Below are 21,083 nucleotides of genomic sequence, written 5' to 3' on the forward strand. Positions count from 1 at the left end.
GACTCCAGATTTGCCTCCCGGATTCTGCTCCTGCCGTCCTGCTCACCTATGCCAGGATTCAGCCTAGTGGAGGTATTTCATTTGGCTGAATATCATTAAATTGCTGCTCTTCTGAGTTTTGCTGGGAGAGCTTCAACCTTTAGAATCCACTTTCACCTGTTAAATAGAGCTGAACTTCACTGAAAAATACCCTGCATTTAAGCAAAGACACCCATGCAACTGGAATGTCAAATGTGACCTAAGATTGAAGCTGATCTTGTTTGCTAAGAAAGCCAAAATTAAAAAGAAAAAAAAGGGGAAAAATGGTAAACAATGCCTTGGTTCTACATGGTCTGGAATAAAATTGTATTTCTTTTCACACTTTATCAAAGCCTTGTCAGGATCTAGAAAAACAGAGCTATCAGGCCACTGTATTTCTGTTGCAGCTCCATGTAGTATTGGTAATTGTGACTTCATTCTTACCAACAACTCATACTTAAACCTTGCAGAGCAGTATTTTGCTGTACAATAAAAATGATACCAGCAACATTTCTGTTAAATTCACATCATCATGTAGGAGACACTGACTTTTTGTGTAAATATACACAGCATGCAAACATCAAAATAGTCAAGGAACAGCAATAACAGGTAATAAGTTTTTGCTGTATGAACTTCCTTACTTAGTTACTCAACTTCCTCACGTGCCAGGAGCTTTATAAAGCATATAAATAATAAATGAGATTCTTATTAAATGGAATCAATTTAGGTCAGGTAAATAATTGTTTTTCTTAAGAAATTGCCAGTTTATGATGATTTATATGATAGGTTTCACATTACTTCTAAGTTGAATGCTTTTTTCAAGAGAGAAATTCTTAAAACTCCTTGCCTCCATAGAGGTAAGTTTATACTCCTGCCTTTGTATGTGGGGCAGGAAAATACAGGGAACCTTCTTTCCTACTTTAAAGCCTTCTCAGACAGGACAGAGGCCTGGGAGTCCCTAATTCTGGTAAGAGCAAAATCTTCTTTCCTATGCTTGGTGTCCTAAAAGGGCCATGAAGTTGCTGGGGGTTATCAACTATAAACCAGTCTGCAAAACTGGCAGGACATAAAGTGGTTGGTGGTGCACTGGTGGGGTTATTCTCATTTGGATTTGACTGCAGGACTTTTTCAGTACCTGTGGGACTGCTGTGAGACAGAGTGGAAAAGGGTTTTCAGTCTGTGTGGTGTAGAGCAGCGTTCAAAGGTCTCTGCTAGCCTGTTAGAAGATTTACAGGAGTTTCTGGTTATTTGGGAGAGAAATAAGAAAAGTGTAGAAGGAGCTGCATGTACATATGGATACATAGATGTATGAAAGTTATATAAAAGTATTATAAAAATGTGGATGCAGGTCAGGTGCACAGGTCTTCCAGCGGCTTCCCTCTGTCTGCAGCCCCAGATTTATTTTGTAGACTCCCCCTCTTCTCCCTCCTTCTCACTAAACCCTCACCGATGGGCTCGGACTGCAAAATTTGGGGCTGGGATGCCCAGTCAGATGATGGCGCAATTTTTTGATAAAAATTAAGCAAAACAAGTAAGAAAAGGTCACGAGCATGTTGCGAATCCCACTAGCTATCACAGATAGGTACAATAGCCAGGCTGCCTCTCAGACTCCATTTCCACAGATAACAACTGCTGCCCATTAGGCCCAGCTCAGCTGCAGACATTAAGCTCTTTGCACTGCATGAACCCATGCTAAGTAAAGTGCATCACTGTAACTGACTTTCTACATCTCTACCTTAGCTTCCCCCAAGAACTATTGTAAAAATAATGGCATTTGTTCATTATTGTTCCTGCTTTAGCTCTCTTTAATTACGTATTTGTCCATCCCAGCCTTTCTGCCTTCAAGAGCAAGTTCTGAAAGTACACAGGAGAGAAAAATCTGTAGGTTTTACATCCCAGCAAAAGAGTTTCCTGTCCTTAGGTACTGTATTCCAGCTTTGTTGGAAATGTGGAATAAAATATTGGCCTTCCAAGGATTTATGCCAAATATACATTGTTAAAGTGAACAGAAATTTTGGCCAGGATCCTTTGATATATAGGGTACAAGCCATTTAAGTTTGGTTAGGCTTCTTTCCAAGCTTCAGAGAGGATCTAGTGAAAAATGAAACATATTAAGACTGTGGCAGACCCCTAATATTCGGCCTACATTAATTCTAATATAATGATGTCATTCAGGTTGCAGAAATAGTAGCTAAGCACCAAGTGGTTTGCTTAGAGGATAGTAACAGGTACTACTAATATTAAAAATCATTTTATAATTAAACAAATAGAATGACAGGAGATTATCAGAATTTCCTTAGCTGAAATCAATCCTGCCTTCAGGCAAAATGATGGGCTAGATGATCCCCCTTTCTGACTGTTATAGTGTGATTAATTCTATGATTTTCTGATCCACTTTCCTCAATTTCTTTTGGGAAATCATGTGTCTATCTGTGAATATGTACAGGGCACTAAAGAAGTTTTCTCACAGCTTTCTGAACCTTCCAGGAAGAGAAGTTTTAGACCATCTCCTCCTTGCACAGAGGACGTACAAGTAGGGAACGGAGAAAATGAGGTATTAGCTTCTTTCATTCATCCTCCTTTTGACCCTTTGCCACCCTGTGCAGACCTGCCAGCCAGCACTAGCTCAAAGCGGAGACTTGGTGGAAGAGAAGGGGATGGTATATTTTGCTTCCTTTTAGGAAGGTTACAGTACAGTCCTTGCATGCACACTCACCTTTCTCCACTTAAGTTGAAAGTCAGTCCTTTATGACTTCACATCCAGGAACATTTCATAAGATCATTTTTCTCCTTGATGTTATTTGGGCTTACGAACATTTTTTTAAAGGTACCTTTAGTTTACAGAACCGGTAATTACCTCTCCCTGGGTAGCTTTCCAGAGGGTTTTTACTTTTCTCTGCTGTGTGTATCTCTGTTATAAAATTACTTTATTTTTCCCTATGTTTCATAGAAGAGTTAGTAAGATCATAAGTGGTGGCCTTTTGCCTCAGAGGTTAGAAAACACTGTCATCTGTTGAGTTTTGGACTGCATTACCTTAATTTGAGAGTCATGAGTTTCTGCTGCCAGCAGACAGTTACTGTCTTCAGGATGTTCACTTAAGAACATCCCAAAGATAGACGAAAATTCAACCCCCCAAACTGCCAATATTAAGTAATAATTTCATAGCTGACCTTTTGAGATATTTGTGTAAGAATGGTTGGCCCCGCCCACACATGTACAGAAAAAACTGCACCCATCACTCCCTCTGCCTGAATTGGCAGAGCTTTTGAATGAGCTACAGAGATATGTACTCAAAGGATTTTCTGTATATGCAAACTGGTGTCTCTGGCAGCTCCAGTGGAGGCTGGAATAGAGGCCTGAACTGAAAAACTTCTATATACAAGGGGATATTCAGTTCTGCTTTGCTAACACAGATGTAAATCAGGAATATGCCTTTGACAGCCAGTGGTGGTATACTGCACAGGAAGGGAATTGGGGCCAGAACAGAGATCTGGAATAGTGCCAAGCTGAAGCAGTACCTGCTCTGAAATCCTATAGAAACCATCATCTCCAAGTTTATCAAACCACAACTACAGATGCTTAAATAAAAATGAAAAAACCCCTGTGTGTTTGTGAAATCTGGCCTTTATTTTATATCACTCTCATGACAAAAAGTGTTAGAAAAATGTCTTAAACCACTACTTGGGGATTTCCTCCAAGCACTATGCCAGCTGCTCTCAGCCTCCATTGTGAAATGATGGGCTGCTGGCATAGCCAAAGTACTTTACACTCCAGCAACCACTGGATGCATAGCAGCCCTTTGGGAGTCATTACCAACTGGTGTAATTTAGGGCAGCCCTGAGGCAGCTCTAAGTCACAGTCTCTAGGAACTGGAGGCTATAAAGGTGGCATAACACCTCTCCTCTAGGTCTATAATCTGCAATAACATTTACAATACAGACTGCATCGTATTATTTCCATGTTTAATTAGAGTACAGAATATCAAACATTTTGCTTTAACACTACCCCGTGTGCTGTTACTGGCTCTGTATGTGATTTAATGGGTGATCAATCATTCACATATCAGTGGTGATGTAAACCTGATGTTCATTTGCTCTTTTTCACTTCATGCATGGATCTCATGTAACAAGAAAAGAAATATCTATGAGGAATGCGGTAGTTCTGCATTGCCATTAAATCTCAGCAAGCCCTCTTAGAATTCAAGAAATAAGGTAGCATCAGTTTACAGACCAACTTTTCAGTGGCATCATTCCAAGTCTGTGCTATTGGCCAGCACGGCTTTTGCTTTGCTTTCATAGCCAAATATGCGATGCTTGACATGTAAAGTCAGCTGCTGGCTTTTTTTTTTAAGAGAGTGGATATTGTTGATACAGCTGTGAAAGAGTCCTTTCTCCTTTCGAAAGAATTATCACTAAATTGCATTAACCAGAGAGAGACCCTCTTCACTGGATCAGAACTTTATAAAAAGTGCCCTGTCATCATTTTTTTTCAGTCTCTTCTCACTACCCATCTGATCTGATGCTGCTGTCCACTTATAATTCAAATGGGTATTATTCTGCCATTCGTCTTCAGATATCAACAGGAAAATCACCTTCATGAAATCTGAACGGGTAGATCTCATAAAGGAAAAATTTTGAGATTTATGTTTTAGGCCAGTGAACTGAGTCCAGCTGAGCTCAGGAAGAGATAGGGCCAAGGACAGCTAGGGTTGGTGGTGTCCCATGCCAGGGAAGGAGAGACGTAGGAGGTGGGTGCCTTGCAGGCTCATGCTGGGGGAGCAGAGCTGCAGGAGCTGGCAGAGTTTGAGTGTCTGTGTGCCCAGGGCATGAGGAGGAGGCTGGGAAGACCCAAGTGTGCCAGGCACAGAGGACACATGGATTCCATTCCTCTGTGCTGCTCTGCAGGTACATCCATGCAGCTCTAAAGGACAGCTCCAAATGTTCCTCTCCAGGAGCAAAAGCAGGAGAGCAACCTGAAACCTGCCAGGGAAAAGGAAGTAGCTATTTTGCCAAGGGATAGCAATGCTACTTTGTTGTAATCATAGTAATAAAGCAGAGCTGACAAGTGATGACTTCTCTGAGGTGCTTTTAACCTTAATAAGAGCTCCATTAATTTTTCATATTATTGATAAAGCAAATTAATACATATCTCCAAACAAGCAAAACATAAAAAGGCATCAAAACCAAACTGAAATAATTGAATATTATTTGTAGAGAATGCCATTAAAATAATGTAAATCTTCTTTTGTAAATTAACTTCATGCATAACTAGAAATGATTAGCATGCATATATACCAACCTTTGTGTTTGTAATTTTGACACACATCCTAATAGACCTGGGGTGTCTTATTACACTCGGAAAGTATTATTCTGTATGAATGCACAGTAACTCCGAGAGAGAACTAGTGGGAAGACATGAAGCTGGTGGAAGTGCTGTCACTGAGCCTCCCAGGCCATAAGGGAGGATGTCCCTCCCATGGCAAGGACAAGTGGGAAGACACCAGCCAAATATTAACTCTGCCACATGACTGGGAGCATCTGGGCGCTCCTGAAATTACTGGCAGTGGATATTTTAGTGCAAGCACAAATAGTGCTTTTAGACACCTACAGCATGAGTTCATACCCCATGGATGTGGGGAATTGTCCTAATTTCAGAGAAGGAATAAGGAAACTTTTAATGAGTGTTTTGGCAGATGTACAGGCTCCATTACAAAAATCATGGTCTTCTTTAGCTTCACTTTGCAAGGGACAGTGTGGAGGAATCATTGCAACAAATATCACTAAATAAACATATATTTTCTTGGGCCAATTTTCAAGATTGTTCAAGCAGTTATCTAAAATCTGCATGTGGATGGTTGGTGGGAGGTTGATAAGAAAGTAATGGTAATCTAGTTCAAATTTTCAGAATTTTAGAGTAGATTCTCAAGGAAATGAAATAAAAATATCTCCAGTTTGTGTAACAGCTCTTACCTGAATCCACAAGTATATGTTACCTGCTTCCTGGAAAAAAGACAAACAAAAGTCTGATTTTTTTTAACATATAAGTCCCAACAGCCCCCAAAAGAATTAAACTTTAACAAAATATTTGATATTAATTACTTAATTAAAATAATTTATTTGGTGTTTTACACTTAGAACCTTAGAAGGTCATAAATGCATATCTGAATGATGAGTGGCTAGGGAATACTTGAAAAAGTCACAGGAGAAACCAAGATCTCTTTCACCAATATCTTCTATTGCTGTGCAGACTTCAGAAAGTCACAGGAGATGTGAACTCAGCCTTAAGCACAGGCCTGCCATGTGCTGGGTAATTTGGAAAGCACTATGTACATACTTGTTTCAAAACTGGGGCTAAAAGGCATTGCTGAAAACCTCTGCCAAGCTCTTGGTATCTTGAAAGCCTGAAAGAATTAAATCCTCTCTCATATGTTTTTTGTGACAGACTTTGTTTTAGTTCTTGTTCTTTTACCCTATGTAAACAATAACGCTTGTGAGCTAGCAACGGCCACTTGGGAATAAAAGGATAAACAAACAGGAATATTAAATAATGTAGTTTTTTAATTTCTGAGGTACAGATATAAAGCCTTATTTTAATTAAGCATTTTCTACTTCTGCCTGCATCAGTATTAAAGTTGCAAATTTATCCAAGGCAATTTAGTGTTTGAGCACAGAGATAATAATCCACATTTAGTGAAATTACCCAGGAGGGTAGGCTCCTGCCTAGAATTATTTACATTCGTTGACCCTTCAGGCTCAACTCTTTATCCAATCAAATTTTTCTAGCAGAACTTGTAGCCTGACTTGTTTGTGTCATACACATTTGGCATTAAGGCTGCAGCAGAATTTTGCAAGTATCTGGCATATTCTTGATAGCACATCTGGTGAGTATGGACTGTGTTCATTAGAATAGCTTTGCAAACTGATAACATGCCAAAGCTTTGACAAAAGTACTTATGGTAGATGTCAATCATCTTTCTTTGCCAGTTTAAACATGCACCCTTCTGTGAATAATTTTTATCCATTCTGGCACATAAAACATAATGAACAATATCTTCAGGCTTTGCAAATGAATGCAGGTCCCTCTATTATGTATACTGCATGTGGATCACTAAACAAATGTAATAAGAAGGAAGGATGGTATTTATATATTATCAGCAAAAATCTGTGAGAAACACCAGGCAGAGTGAGTAAATCTCTGGCAAGTAAGGACTATATGAAGCACTAGAGGACTGTGGACATACAGTACAGCTACAGCAGTCACTAGCACACTCCTAGTGCGAATGACAGAGCCTGAAATGGGCCCTCCAAGAGGGATGAGACACCTTTCTGATCTGAACTTCTGTTGCACTGGGGATTACACGTGGCATACACTTAATATAGATTCTCCTGCCTTCATTCCTGTTATTTGCACATAGATTTTCATTTGTGAACTTCCTAAACTACATTTCAATATTGAATCCATGTTAATAATGAAGTGGGAAAACCCCCAGAATTAAAAAAGAGCTATAAATTTTCAGGAAGTTGCACAAAAAAAGTACAGAATATTGTAGTCTTCACATGAACACATTGAGTTTCTTTTAACTATGTACTGGTAGAATATTTCAGATTTGCTGAATACAGTAGGTATTTATGCTTTTATTTTAAATGGGGATTACAAATTATTCGCCTTTTGTCATGCACAATATGCATATTATGGTGTGGATATTGTGTTACCAATTCACTGTAACTAAGTACTTTGGCACTTTAAAAAAAACTATTTTTGACCTAAAAAACCATAATGGAGCCTTTCAAACTTGTTTAAGGCAGCTGCCATGAACTGAAAAAGTCATACAAAACAAGCTGTATGGAAAGCAATTTAATACGTAGAAACGTGCATTTTCAGTAAAATACGATGGCTGGCTCAGATTATTTTAAATTAAAAAAGTACTGGATGTCATTATCTTATGATGATAAGGAAGGCTGCAGATTAGTCCTGTCAATAGCTACTAACAAGCAGGTGAATTTACCAAATTACTTTGCCTCCTTAGTGATGAGGGTGGTACCATATATGCACAATGTGAGCTTTTATGGGTGTGTGAAAGCAGCCCTTAGCACTGAGAAACACTAAAAGAACCAGACAATTCAATCAAAAATGTATTTTAAAGTATTTTTAGTGGTTTAAATAAAAACACATTCTTGTTTTTTTAATGTGGTTTTCAGTATGTTCCATCGTTTTAAATTTAGCTTATTGCGTCAATATTTTATATGTCATCATGAATGCTGTCCTCTTGTTAATGAAATAATGATTCAAGCCACAAAATTCAAACCAGATGGTTTGTCAAATTCTGAGCTTAAAAACAGTTCTGTAGAATGATTATGGAGAAAATACACGGAATTTAGATAATGTGTTGTTGGTAATTAACTGCTGAGGCTAAGGGCTGCCTTCAGGTTGCCCCAAACCAGGACCCTGATGCCATCTGGCAAGGCCTGGGGGTGTCACCAGCCTCCTATTGCCAATTCAGAGGAAAATAGGGCTCTACAGACTCTCTGATGCATTTGCCAGTGGGTGTTGCAGATACCCTGGATATCACTGGACTCTCCCGTGTGTCAGTACCTTGAATTCTTAGTATGATTTGTATGACTATGAAGGCTCTGTGTGTGTGTTAGTATGTACTATGGAAGCATTTATGAATCCCCATAAATGTTCATAAATGTGTATGTGTTGATGATTATGTGTGTTAAATAGCTAACTTAAATGTGCTATACAAATTATAATTTTCCCCCTAAAAGATTCTTTCCTTATAATTTTATTTTTAGCAAGAGTACTTCAGCACCAAAAGCTCACAGTATTGCCTCTTCCACTAAATAATCATTAGAAGTTCTAAACAAAGAATCAAGTGATTGAGCCAAAGCACATTGAAATCAATAGGAGTCTTTTCATTAACTTCAATGGGCTTTGAATCAGCATCCAAACCCTAACTGTTGCTGAACATTTTTACAACCACAACATTTTGTGTGGCACTCTGTGGGCACAATGGTGCAATTTATTTGGGAAAACAAATGGAAACATATTCTTAGATGGTGTGACCAGTACTACAACACACAAGAACTAGGCCTTGTGAATCTCAGTTATATCACTAAAAAACAATTGATTCAGCTGTGCATGTGAGGACATATAGCTAGACAATGTCTGTCCAGGCCAGAAAACGACTCATGCTGATGCTTCTGAAAACACTGCCAAAGAAGAAGAAATGTTGTTAGAGTCAGTGTATTCACATATCAAAATTAGAATCAGTATTATTTTAAGAATGTTCTCATAAATCATTCCTGCTGCAAAATTTCTAAACAGAGATAGTTGGTGTTTGTTGTTTCCAACACTAATTAATCAGTGGTAGTCACACTGCACTTACACAGAGCATGCTTGTATCAGTATGTCTGATTTCAATTGTAGACACTACTGTGAACTTATAAAGTAACTTGCCATTTCATAGTACAGCATATCTAAGTAATATACAGAGTGTTTCCAACTAAAAGCTGTCTGATGTCTGCTGTAGGTAAGCTGGGGAGGTCTTTTCTCATTCCCTACCTCAGATACGTAATACAATAACAGACATTGCACATTACAATGACATTCCATTATGTTGCACAGCATCATAAATTCTTAGCTCCTGAGGGAAAGAATGACCAGTGCAAATTGAAGCTGGACCGTGGACTTAGCCAATAATTCACTGGATCTCAGCCACATAAATTCATAGGTACATATGCTGACATAATCATGACTTTAAGTGTTTTTTAGTAATTACCATCCAATTAAAAATACTTTTAGTTTTAGTTTTGATCCTGTTGCAATACTGTAACAAAAATATTTAAGTAGCACACATTGCTAAGGAGACTAATTTCAATGTGCCCCCTTGAAACCTTTGAAGGCATTAGCAGCTCTCCAAGCATGTTGACTATCTGGACAATGAATTATTATATCCTTGTCAAATTTTAAATATCCTGCTGTTAAAAATATTAGTCACAGGAACTGTTTGACAACAGTGTCGCAGTAAATTTTTTAGTCTGTAATGAACATGGATAACCTGATGCATAAAATCATGTCTCGGTGTCTAATATTCAGTGGTAAAAGCTGAGCACTGAAAGTTTCCTTGGAGCATTGGCAATACCCTGCCAATAGATATACTGTACGTGCCATTTAAACCAGCTGAGTACTGCTTTTCCTCTCCCTCCCTCCAGTTTTTCCATTCCCCAAGGGGCAATCCTTTGGCGAACAACCCATTTAAGTCAAACAGCTATCATGTAAAAGTGAAGATGAGCAACAAAGCACATCCAAGGGAAGCAAGTTAAGATCTAGGCCCTGAGGTTCGAAGGGGGGGGCTAAAGAAACCGAGCCAAAGAAATTCTAAAAAGGCACTTTTTTAGCTTAAAAAAATAAGATTAGAAACTGGCTTGTATGAGCCCAACTGTGATTAAAAAAATAAACCTTTTATAGTTAAGACAGAATTTTTTTTCTTTTTGTTCTTTGACTTTTCCTTGCAGAGAAAGAGGCTATCTTCACTTAATCAGAGCAAAGAAAGAGTGGCTGAGGCAGAAGCAGCATCATGTGGGTGAAGGTCAGGCCAATTTTCACCCATGTGATGCTGCTTTATCACTCATGGAACAAAGATTAAGGCCTTTCTTTTCTTTATCCTTTTGTGCTTTCCCCCATTACTTTAACAGATCTGAACAAATCCCAGGCAGTTCATCCAAAAGTTCCTTTTAGCTACATTTAGTTCAGATCCTCTAAATTCCACATAAGACTTCATGCTATACCAACATGAAGAGGATATAAAACCCACATGTGTAGGGAGAAAAATGTTATAGAAAAACACAGAAATCATTGCAGAATGTGATGACAGCAAAGGCCTTTTCAGTTTCAAGAAACTAGGCACATCCAGGAATCAGAATTATCACTATTTTTATTCCCTTATTTTTAAAGGAATATGTTTTACTGCTACACTGAAAGGCTGCATAAATATTGATGTTTGTTGAAGATGAATTTGACTTCATAAACATCTAGTTGAGCTCCAAGGTTCTGAAACACCCCCCACACTAGAAATGCCAGTTTATTGCTGCCTGTGAGTAACTGTAAAAATGTTATATCACAAAAATTAGCTTACATTGCATGTGTTTACACATCTTGTCAGTAGCCATCTTAATCAAACATATTATTCCAGAATTGCATCAACTGCAGAAATAGGCCAGGATGTAATTTTTTACACAAAATACCAGGGGACTGATTGAAAGGGCAGTGGTTGGATTTGACTGTGCTTTTCAGCCCTTTGGTTTTATCCAGATGGGGGAAGCAGCCCTTCCTAGCTCGCTGTTTATCTCTGTTTCAAACAAGCTTCAGGAATGCGTGTTTCTTTTATTTAATTTATCAATCTCTTTATATCTTAAAACAATCAGTACAGTACATTGAGTCAAATACCAGCAATCAGTTATGTAATCATAATGACTAGAAGGTATATTTATGTCACATGTCCCAGCTACCCATAACATTTACAGTTTTACATACACTGATTCCACAACATTTAACAGATTAAAAGGTATGGAAGATAAAGCAGTTAAGCATTTAATAGGTGAGACAGGTATCTTAATGTGATTCCTAGCATTATGCCAGTGGTGTTTGTACCCCCGCAGTGATCAGTGTGTTTCCAGATTTCAGAGTCCCTGTTTCTATGCAATCAGGGTAAATGCTGCTCTTCCCCTAATGTGGTTTTAGGGGAGTGGGGAGAGCCCTGAACAAAGCATCAGCTGAAGCATGGAACCACTGCAGCTTTTCAAATGAGGCACTAAAAACATTGGCTTATCCTCCTGTACCATATGTTATCATGTACCAGACTGTCTCCCAAATTTTGTATCGTTTTATACTCTTCATGTCTGCAGGACTAAAATCTTGGCCTTAATACTGAAGTCAACAGAAATGTTATCTTTGACTCCAATGAGTCCTCATTTCATCCAATGAGTCCAAGAGAAATATTTCAGAGGTGGGTCCCTTTTACTTTGAGAATTTTGAAACATGTAAACCACTAATATAGGTGTGAGAAGTCAGTATCTGAAAACTAGTTGGATAGGATAATATACAAATGTGCTCTTACTGAGGCTGACAGGAGGCTAATAACTATTGTTATCCATACATTTCTTAAGAGCATTGTATTCATATTGCTTATACCTGAAAATATACTCCTATACATTGTCCAGATTTCTGATGCAACTCAAAGCGTTCTAATTGTCTTATCAAAAAAGAAGATAACAGGAGGTTTTCAGACTCTTTTAAACAGAAAATACCAGGAAGTTTCTGTCATGAATACTGATAAAAATTATGGGTTAAAAAAAGCTGCAAGAACCTCTCCTGTACCAACATAAATCCCACCTCCATTCTTCAGAAAAGAGCTTTGAAATGTGTTTCCTCTGGCTGTTTTGGTAGGCTTTCATCAGGTAATGATTTAACAGTTTTGCTGAGATTCCTTGGCTGGATATTTGTAACAAAGTTTAAATATCTTTCAGAGTAGTTAAATCCAGATGGGAAATACTAGATACTTCTTAATCTCTCAAATTCTGATTTTCAAGCAATGTATTTTGTCTCAATGCAAGTGAAGGGCTGAGAGCAGTGACTACAACCAGTAAGACACAACAAACTCTGGGACTGAGGCTTTGCTGCTCTGAAGATTCTTCTGCACTCAAATCCACCCTATGGGTTGTATTGTGTGCTTTTCATCCTCTATTGGAGGAATATGAATTTGAGTGAATGCCATGTGACAGTGTGGCTGCTGTGGAATTTATTCATTTTTCTTGAGTAGGAGATCAATTAGTAATTACTTAAGGGCAGTCCTTATAGGCCATCTAGGTTGGCCCTTAATTAACCAACAAGACATGACAGGCAATGTATTTCTGGGCAATTTAGCACATCTCTTAGGGAGTTTTTAAGGCATGAGGCCGAAGGTCAAGTGACTTTAACCACCTGAGAAGTGCAGAAATCCCTTAGAAATACACTGTCTAGAGTGACTTATTGCTGTTATTAAATGGAATTTGTGAATAAAAATAAGAAAGACTGTCAGCCCCAGGCATGAATAGGGCATTATTAACATGGATATGACATTGTTGACAGCTAATCTAAAGCTCCATTTGTGTCTTGAGCTCTAGACCTATTTCTTTATACTGTATATTAATACAAGGAAGATATGTTACATTCTTCATACACTTTTACCATAGCTCCAATGAGACCAAGGGACATAGTTTTTTTTTTTTAAATTTTCATTGCACGTATCTTTTTTTCGAGGACTGAAATACAGCAATTAAACCTTCTATGCCTAACATCCCATTTTTGGACTATATCATAAAAGTCTCCTGAAAGAACAAAATAGCCTTCCTAGGATGTAAAATCACTGTTCCTGACGTACTCTCCCCTGCCATCCTGAGATCTGCCCCGAATTTGTCTCCTCCCTGGCTCAGCTGCTTCCCCTGTCCCCTGCTGCTGGGCTCAATGTGCCTGATTGTCTGTACATGTCAGTGCGTTCTGGTTGAAGAAGTGCACCAGCAACATTCACATGTAGAGATTAATAAACAGAGTCAATTCTAGCACCTTCATCTTATCTATGTTTTTCTCTTTCTTTCCTCTTTTCTTTCTCTTTTAAATTTTTTTTTTTCCAGAACATGAATGTAAACTTTTTAAAGTGCATACATGCTTTCTTAATACCTTGAATTAAACACATACAATAAAATTGCCAAAGTAGAGCTTGTCTCCTGAAATCTGGAATTGCAGAAAATGCACAAGTAACTGAACCTCTGTTGTAAATATTATCTTCCTCCATATTGCTTATGTTTAGATGTAGACATTTTGGCTTTTCTTGTTTCCACTGGCTTAAATTGTTCTTGGGTTTCTTGATGTGCCTGCTATTATCCTTATGCTAAAATGTGTTCTTTTGGTTGGTTCTGTTTGTTGATCTACAGCAACAGCCATTTCCAAAGACCAGTGTCTTCTCTTGAGAGAAAAAGTGGCAGAATCACATCCTAACCTTGCTCTGACCAGCACAGCTCCATCATTTCTATGGGAACTGCTGTAAGGCTGCACACTTGTGATCTTGCATTGTCAGGGGGCTTCCAGCTGCCCAGGGGTTTTCCTGCTGCTGCTCTTCAGCCCTGCAATGCAGTGTGCGGTGGTGGAGGAGATGTTCTCTGTCCTAAGCATACGGCAGTGTAAGAGTGCTGGGAAGAGCAGCTTCACTGACCTCTGTGACAGTGTTGCTGTCTTAAGTCTGATGACTCCAGAAAGTGCTGGATTGCGCTGCCAGGAGGTTCTGACATGCACAGTATATCTCTATTTTCCAGGAGGCATAACGGCTACTTAGCATGTGGTGTCCAGTTCTTCTGCACATTCACAAGTATGTCTGACATGTTATGAAATTAGTGGATTTATTGTGCATACCTCAAATATTTTAAGGGTATGTGAACACATATTTTTGTCTGGGAAATCCTGGGCAAAAATATGGAAGTACTGATGTGGATTCTTTGTTTAGGCTGACAGGAACTAAAGTAAAGATCTCCATGGATGCAGATAATTTGGGGGAATTGTTATAGGATTAAAATGCAGAAATATTGTGTATATTCCCTGAACCAAATCTAACTAAAGGGGAATATATCAGTTTGTCTTGTATTCTTAGTGCAAGGAAAGGTAAAACAGGTTTAAGAAATAAGAGGGCTTTAAAGGCATACTTTGAAAATTGTTTTTAACAGCAGTGATCCATAAATCTGGATTAAATCAGCATTTTTAACAGGCTGAGTGCACTGTAGTTTGTGAAAAGTTCCACATACTTCCAACCAGTACCTGAATGAAAGTAATCTGAAGTCTAAAAGTAGTCTGTGCTAGCCTAGTACCACTGCACGAAGAGAAAATTTCTTATAACCGCTAATAGCAAAAAATGCTGATATCGTCTAGGCACAAGGCTACCCTATTAAGTTTGAGCTGAAAAATCCTTTCTTTGGAGAAACTTTGAAAACAAATTTTCCTGAAATTCTGACTGTCCTGAAACTGGTGATTTAAAGTAAAACAGCAAGAGACATTACGACCTTATAAAGCAGGTAATTCTGTGTTATAGGAAAAATGAAATAGCAACAAAAAATAAAAATGCACACATGTTCTGGTATCAGTGAAGAAGATATTTTGCTTTTTTTGCACTTGATGAAACAAGTAATAAAACAGTTTAAAAATAATATAAAAAGGCTTAATTCTAAAGAAAAAAAGGAAAGATAATTATTGACTCACACTTGTGGTTTGGATCTTGCTGAAGGTGATATTGAGCCACCAGGAACAACTAATGAAAAGTGGTCCACAATCCAAGATTTCCTGGGAAAAAAAAGTAAAACATTAGTCCTTATGGCAGCAAAACTACTTCCACAAATTTCTGTACCTAGAGCAACCCTTATCATCCCACAGGTTCTAAGACATGTAAGGAACTGCTGCCGTTTGTCTAGATTCAGCATTAACTGGCAGTTCTCAACTATTTTAAAAATGATCAAAAACATGCAAAAAAAAAAAAAAAAAGGGGTCAAGAGGAGAACACATACTTCAGAGCTCCCCACAATCTACTGTGCATTGCCTCCCTGCTGTGTGATTTCTCTGTTTTAGCTTCAGTACTGCTGTGGCTGCTATCTGTCTTAATGTAAAGGTCCATAGGTTTGACTGATCCTGTATCCAAACCTCCTTCTGCCCACATTTGATCAACCCCACCTGAGACTGAGATGTATAAGAGCCCTCAGCAGGCATAATGGCTGCTTGATCAAGCAGATGTATCCAAATAATTTTTATATCCAAATTGTTCCTTTTGCATCTAAATGTTTGCTTTAATGGGGCTCACAGGTTCTCTTGAGCACTTGCCCTGCAATCTCAGCTGTTGGCTCCTCCTCTTGAGTCTTTTGGCACCAGGCACAATCAGCACCCAAGCTCAGGTCTGGCAGCTTGGCAACTGCCAACATAGGCAAGCCAGATGACTTTCTGCTATCTTTCACAATGAAAAGGAGTGTTAACATAATACACATGTACTCATTACAGGGCATAACTCGTAGGTGCTTATTTAAAAAAGTCTTAGTGTGTGGTTGAAGGATTTTAGATCATGGCACTTGTAGTCAAGCTTAATTCTTGTATTTAATATGAACTCTAATGTAAATTCACTCGCTTCATTTGTACAATCCTCTATTCTTTTAAAAAGTAAATTACAGATTTATTGTGGGCTGACCTAATGAAAAAGATGAAAACCCATGTGCTAAATGAAAACCCATTACAATAAGGAAACATATTATAGTCACGGGTTGAAAGTGATAAATGAATTAAGAAATGCTATGGAAAACAAAATCAAGAAAAAATACAACAGAAAAACAGTGAGAGGAAGGGAGTTTTAGAGCAATGAAGAGAACATTTTGAAAAATCATAATTCTGAAATATTTGAAGTGAAAACATAGTGATTATTTTTACTGCATGACAAAAGGAGACCTTCTTTCAATTTGGTTGTGCAAAATTAGACTATGAGGGTAGATATTCAGCATGAATTATCTGCTATGCATTTCAGTATTGACACATCTACATCTTATTTGCAATGCATCCAGTCTAGGATCCAAATAATTATAGAAGAGGCTTAACACACTTCTTAATCCTGGTTTATGTTAATTTCCTTAGGAAAATCTTATCCTTTTCTGAGAACAAAACCAGAACTACTTACAAACTTAGAGGTAGGACCAGGTAAAACGCGAGCTAAACACCAACACCCTATGGGGTAAAGAAACTCTTGTTGGTAGCTTGATGCAAGGGCTTGATAAGGCGCACACACACACACGTATACTTCTTTTACATAATCTATATATATTACCCAAGGTAGTATTGGCATATCTACCATAGCATAGCAATTTTTCTGTGAAAATAGTTCCATTTAAGTAACATTGCATGTACTGCTGACTGTAGAAGTTACTTCAATACTTTCATTACATGCTATAGCCAGTTCGTTGGATACTGGATATACTTGCAGGAAGGCAAGGGTATGTGACAGGAACACGCATGTGAGCACTGTCATGAAGGTTAGGGTGGTTGTACAACTGAAATTAAAGGCCACTTATTACATTAATTTCGTTATCCATTACTTATTTGAGTTAATATTATGGCCACATCACTAGGTTTTTTTCCTTGCACTGGATTAAGGTGTTAGAGAAAAATCTGTTCGTTACTGTGGGAAGAGAGAAAAAAAACAAACCAACAATCAAAGACAGTTGTTGCAATGATTTTTTGCTAAATAATGTGAAAGACTTAACTCTTTGAACTTGTATTTAGCTACAGAGGGTTTAGACAGCTTTTAAAGACTTTTTTTTTAATGAAACAAGTCATGCTTCCATAGCTTCAAGACACACCAATTATTTGTACTAACTCTATTTCTCCTTTAAACACGAGCTGTGCTCAGAAAAGATTTCCTGTGTCTAAAAATGGCTTGTTAAAAAACAATAGAAATTCACTGAAATTAATTATTTGACACTTCTTTTCCTGATATCTTGCAGAGTTTAATATCCATATGTGCTCTTAACACATTCCTGAAACAATTTTTCACAAAATGAGGTAGTGTTGTATACTAATAACTATGTATTTTGAGGAAACAATTGTTATCAGTAAGGGTGTACATTTTTTAGAGAGCATTTGGGTATCTTGGCCTTTATTTCATTTTGAATTTCCAAAGACTGTCCATTGAAGTAACATTTACTTTTGAGGTGTGTAATTGGAACTCAGCATGCTCCATGCTGTACTCTTTGATGTTCACCAGTGCTGTTAAAGAAATGAGTTACAACTGGGAGTCTTGTATCTGCTAGGGCAATTCTTAAACCCACAGGATGACTGTGTATTCATCCCTTCTCTTTCTGTAGGTATTTATAGCCCTTTTCTTTAGGCTTCCTCAACTGTCATGATACAAGAAGAGTCCCAATTAGCCAGATAAGCAAGTCAGTTTTTTTTCATAGGATTAAAAAACATAATAAACCCAGGCAACTAGTTGGTTAAATTCATACTCAAAGGAACTGTGGTGTTTTTGGTTTGGGGGTTTGTGGTTGTTTTTTGGCTTCCCCCCTCTCCCTCCGCCAACTCCTTTTTGTCTTGTTGCTTAACTCAAAAAAATGTGTCTGATGAGATATCAATACCTCGGGGAATAGTACCATGTTATTTTTTCTGCCTCTGGTATAATCATTTGTCTCTTTAAATTGACATCAGCTGAGGCCACTAAGATCCTCACACCAAAAAACACTTGTGACCCCCTGCACTGCCTTCAAAGCTTATTTTATACTCCCGGTCTGCTTGGTTTTGATCTTAGGCACAGTACATATTTTGGGGGCAATTTCACATATTATAGCAAACTAGTCATCTCTGTCCCTTCTGCTGGACTCCTTCACAGTGTTAGAACAAGTGCTTTTTGGACAATAAATTTTGCTCAAAGTCTTTCATTACCATAGGAGAAGAAAGTGATGCAGTCCAGAAGCAGTAGTTGACAATGGTTTTCAGTAAGGCTTCTTAGCTGCTGTTTTCAGTCTGAAAGAGGTTTCTTAGATGGTTTTTCTGTATTGAGTTCCCTTTTATCTCATCCCAAGATTGTGTGAACCATATAGCCTGAACTGTTCTTCGGGGAATCATCTGGTTTTGTCTCACTTAGCTTCTACTCAGGACTACTGTGCATCATAGGTTATCCTGCAAGATCTACATTGTTCCTCTGCAAAACATGTGCTTTTGCTCCTGCATCAAAATCACAGGTCTGGGGCCCCTGAGAGGTACATCTTTTCAGAATACTCAGAAAACAATGGAGGGAAACTGCAGATGAAGATCACCTTATCCATCTGTTTTACACAGATGTTCTCACAAGGGATGGAGGCCCAATACTACAGGAACACAGCAGTGGACTTGGCACAAAGTGCCCCTAGGAGATTTTTTAGGAAGCAACTTATCTAGAGAGTGCTATTTCTCAGGGTAAAGTTGCAATCACACATTAAATGGGAGATGGCCATTATTGAGGTGGGGTTTTCATGCCTATGCTTGGGCAGAAAAAGGAAACACAGCTCGTCTAATCTTTTTTCCCATGATAACTCAGCTAATCTAATTAAGACAGTCTCTCCATCACCATAAACAGTTATCACAGTCCAAGGAGCAAAGATCCTTTGTACCATTTTCCCTTGAAACGATGATATACTGGCACACATGAATTTTAACAGTTAAATATGACAGTTGCTGTGTTTATGAAACAATATAGAAATTTTGGCATTCACTAAAGGGGCAGAAAGTCTCCCAGGTAATATTCACAGCCCACTGGTCAGTGGTATGAAAGTGGTATTTCCCCATGCAAAACTATGGGAGACCTGCTTACACAAGGGAATAGATTCAGGCTATAGAATAGGCTCTGCTTGGTGTTTTCTGTACATCCACATGGTGTCTGAACATGTCTTTGCACCCTTGTTCTTTCCAAGCAGTGAACACATGCTCACCACTCTCACAGTCTTCAACAAAGGGGGAGCACCTCACTCTTCTCTTAGTCATCACAAGGATTGTTTTTCATTAAATTAAATTTAATTAAAATTTAAAATTATTCAAGAATGTTCCCATCACTTTCTGGGAATGGTTAGACAGAACTGGCTCCTGACAGGTAGATTACTCTCCCTGGTCTACTCTACCTTATAATTTATTTTGAATTTTGGAAACATTTATAAAGCAATTTATATAGTATTTAGCACAATGTTCTGTATAACAGTTAGTGTTGTATCAGTTCTGTCATACAGGTAATAGCATTTGCCATGGTGCCGTGCATTTGAGACAAAATGATCTACTGGAGTGTACTGGCTGCACTGTGTAGGGACAGTCCCTCAGCACATAAAATCTGAAAGGAGTTTCCGTTTTAAAAAAGAGGGTTTTAAATAGCCATAACTTTCTAAAATGTTCTGCATTTTTCGTTGTAGGTGTGGCCTGCCCAGCTGGGGATATTTTTGAAAGTTTGAACAAAAACAGCTTAGAAAATATAAGTAAAAACATACTTCCTGCTTCCTTAAAAAATGAAGCTTTTGGTAAAAATAGAAATTTAGCTGATGTGACTTGGGGACGAAAGCTGTGTTTGGAAAGGAAATAGTCTTCACCAAGGGGTGTGAACAGTCTCATTCCAAAGGAAATGGTTTTGATTTATCTGAGGTTTTTAAAAAATTGCTCAGAACCTGATCTGAAGCCCATTGACGTCAAAGGAAAGATTCACAGTGCCTTCAATGGGCTTGGGATCAAGTGTGAACTGAGCATGGGCAGCTGTTCGAGGCCTTTACATCACCACCATCAATTTAGCATCTGATTCTTAGAATGTGTTTTAACTTGGCCTCTGGTTTTGGGATAGTGGGTATAATTGCATTTCCAAAAGTAACTGCAGGTATAAATCAGTGATGAATTCTTTTTGTACCTAGATCAAAAAGTTTGACCTCAAAATGAAGCCTTGGTGATGAATTCTGTTATGCAGACAGCAGAGAATGAGGCTTAGGGGTTGTTTCAGGCTCTTATTGATGCCCTGGGTAATTCTACATTATTAATTTTCATAGGAACTGCTGGTCCATGAGTCACCTCAGATCTCATTTGGGTAAAAGCTTTGACAAGACAAGGGATGCTGAACTGGGCTTTAAGTTGCTGCATTCTGTAGTTGAAGAGTTTGTTTAGATGAGCTGAAGAGAGAACATTCTTACAGGATGAGTGAAGGATGTTGCACTTCAGATGACTATGAATGTTTGACATAGTAGCTGGGATAAATAGAGATGCTTTCTCCTGATAAAGACAGACAGATGTAAACACATACTTTTACTGCCTATTAATAAGTACTCAATCCCCAGTCTAAAGTCATGTCAGTGTAAATTAATAAAATTACAGATACACTCTGCTGGCCAAACGTGAGTAGAAGGGACTGCAGAAATATTTGTAAATGTTTTTCAGGTGCAGTGTGTAAAAACACTGGAATCTCCACCTGGGATAAAGCTGTGTCTTCAAGTGCAGGAATTTCCAAAGAAAAGAG

General features: G+C 38.2%; 1 long non-coding RNA gene across 2 annotated transcripts in view; it reads right to left on the minus strand.

The window, feature by feature from the left end:
• LOC116448977 overlaps positions 1 to 21,083 on the minus strand; it is an 86,293-nt gene that overhangs the window by 5,678 nt on the left and 59,532 nt on the right. The window contains exons 4-5 of one of the 2 annotated variants that reach the window (XR_004242179.1): positions 15,302 to 15,382; positions 5,989 to 6,018 (exon numbers count right to left, since the gene is read on the minus strand). This is a non-coding gene — a long non-coding RNA (uncharacterized LOC116448977). Of the gene's footprint in view, positions 1 to 5,988; positions 6,019 to 6,109; positions 9,232 to 15,301; positions 15,383 to 21,083 lie in introns of those variants that run through there. The other variant, XR_004242178.1, reaches the window with a different exon arrangement.

This window comes from Corvus moneduloides, chromosome 10, assembly GCF_009650955.1.
Source record: "Corvus moneduloides isolate bCorMon1 chromosome 10, bCorMon1.pri, whole genome shotgun sequence".
Classification (NCBI taxonomy): Eukaryota; Metazoa; Chordata; class Aves; order Passeriformes; family Corvidae; genus Corvus; species Corvus moneduloides.